This window comes from Scylla paramamosain, unplaced genomic scaffold (genome assembly GCF_035594125.1).
Source record: "Scylla paramamosain isolate STU-SP2022 unplaced genomic scaffold, ASM3559412v1 Contig5, whole genome shotgun sequence".
Taxonomy (NCBI): domain Eukaryota; kingdom Metazoa; phylum Arthropoda; class Malacostraca; order Decapoda; family Portunidae; genus Scylla; species Scylla paramamosain.
The window spans coordinates 1,042,501-1,045,000 of record NW_026973670.1 but is presented as its reverse complement, the minus strand read 5'-3'; the positions used below and the strand labels follow the sequence as shown (position 1 = coordinate 1,045,000).

The following is a 2,500-nucleotide window of genomic DNA, read 5'->3' as shown; positions in this document are numbered from 1 at the left end:
AATAAAAAGAAGAAGAAGAAGAAGAAATAGAACAACAACAACAACAAACTGATGGGAGTTAGAGGAGGAGGAGGAGGAGTAAAAGTAGTAGTAGTAGTAGTAGTAGTAGTAGTAGTAGTAGTAGTAGTAGTAGCAGCAGAAGTAGTAGAAGTAGTAGAAGTAGTAGTAGTAGTAGTAGTGGTAGTAGTAGTAGTAGTAGCAGTAGTAGTAGTAGTAGTAGTAGTAGTAGTAGTAATAGTAGTACTAATAGTAGAAGAACAAGAACAAAGAAACAAACAAACAAACAAACAAAAATAAACAAATAAAAAAGAAGGCAAGAAATAAATAAAAAAAATCAATGAAATGAACAAATAAATTTAGAAACACATCAATGAGGAGACAATGGAACAAACAAACAAACAAACAAACAAATGTAAACAGAAATAAATAAACAAAGCAACAAATAAAGCAGGAAAAAAAGGAATAAGGAAAGAGAGAAAAGCAAAATGAAAGAGAGGAACAAATAAACAAAGAGAAAAATTAATGAGCCAAGAATCAAGGAGGAAAGCATTCAAACAAACAAACAAACAAACAAACAAACAAGTGGGTACTTATAGAAAACACGAATGATCAAATAAAGAAACCGACTACCTTTCTTTTTTTTTCCAACATTCTATTACACACACACACACACACACACACACACACACACACACACACACACACACACACACACACACACACACACACACACACACACACACACACACACACCGTATAAGTAATTCCTTTAAGTGTTTTAAGTAATCCATGACATGGTGGAATATTTTGTTAGGTCAGTTAGAGTGAGGTCAGGCTAGGTGGGGTACATTAGATTAGGTTGACTTGGGTTAGCTTAGGTAGATTAGGAGAGGATGAGTTAGGCTAGGTTAGGATAGGTTAGGTTAGAATAGGTTAGGTTAGGCTGAGTTAGGTTAGGATAGGTTAGGTTAGGCTGAGTTAGGTTAGGTTAGGTTAGGATAGGTTAGGATAGGTTAGGTAAGGTTAGGCTGAGTTAGGCTGAGTTAGGTCAGGTTAGGCTTATGATCAAAGGCAACGAAAGCACATACATATATATCTTCCTAATACTTATTTTTTCCTTTTATTTATTTATTTATTTATTTATGTATGTATTTATTTTATGATATTTAATTTTTTTGCTATGGTGAGTGAGGTGAGGTTCAGTGGGTATGTTACGTTAGGTTAGGTGTGTTAGGCTTGTTACCAATACTTTTATTTATTTATTTTTTTGTAAGTAATTGTTTGAGTGTTCCTTCTTTCCTTTCTTTTTTATTCTTTATTCTTTTTATTTATTTACTATTTTTTGTAAAGTGTGTTAGGATGTGTGAGGTTAGTTAGGTAAGATTAGGTGCGCTAAGTTAGGTTAGGAAACTTTATGAAACTATATCTTCCTCATACATTCTTCTTTGTTCCTTTAGGTTAGGTAAGATTGTGTGTCAGGTTATGTGACGCTAGGTTAGGTTAGGAAGGTTATGTGAGGTGTTAAATATTTAAGTAATCACCCAGGTGTTAAGGTTGTTGTTGTGTGTATGTTAGGTTAGGTTAACTGGGTCAGGTTAGACATGTTAGGTTACGTAGGGTAGGTCAGGTTAGGTTAGGTTAGGATTGTAGGGAGGCTTCTTTTTGTTTATAAGTAATCATCCCACTTGTAAGGTTAAGTTGGGTCAGGTCAGGTTGGGTTAGGTTAGGAAGGTTTCAGTGTACAAGTAATGCTTCCATTTGTATGTAACTCAAAAATAAATAAATAAATAAATGCTATTACGTATTGTTATTGTTGTTTTAAAAGCATGAGTAGTAGTAGTAGTGGTGGTAGTAGTAGTAGTAGTAGTAGTAGTAGTAGTAGTAGTAGTAGTAGTAGTAGTAGTAGCAGTAGTAGCAGTAGTAGTAGTAGTAGCTATAGATAAAAAAAACAAAAAAAAAGAACAGGAAGAAGAAAAATAATAATAATAATAATAATAATAATAATAATAATAATAATAATAATAATAATAATAATGATGGTGATGATGATGATGATGACGATGATAATAATAAGAAAAAGAAAATATAACAATAATAATAATAATAAGAAGAAGAAGAAGAAGAAGAAGAAGAAGAAGAAGAAGAAGAAGAAGAAGAAGAAGAAGAAGAAGAAGAAGAAGAAAAAGAAGAGGAAGAGGAGGAGGAGGAGGAGGAGAAAAAAAGGAAAAATAAGAAGAGGAAAAAGAGGAGGAGGAGGAGGAGGAGGAGGAGGGGAAGGAGAAGAAAAAAAAAGGAAAAATAAGAAGAGGAGAAAGAGGAGGAGGAGGAGGAGGAGGAGGAAAAGGAGAAAGAAGAGGAGGAGGAATCGCAGGAGGAAAAGGAAGTAAATGAGGAGGAGGAGGAGGAGGAGGAGGAGGAGGAGGAGAAAGAAAAAAAAAACAGGAGGAGGAGGGAGAGAAGAATAAGAAGAAAAATAGGAGGAGGAGGAGGAGGAGAAGAA

General features: G+C 34.1%; 1 protein-coding gene across 1 annotated transcript in view; it reads left to right on the top strand.

Annotated features, from left to right (window-relative positions):
• Positions 1-2,500, top strand: part of LOC135096680 (uncharacterized) — an 18,992-nt gene that overhangs the window by 11,845 nt on the left and 4,647 nt on the right. The gene's annotated exons all lie outside the window — the stretch shown is intronic.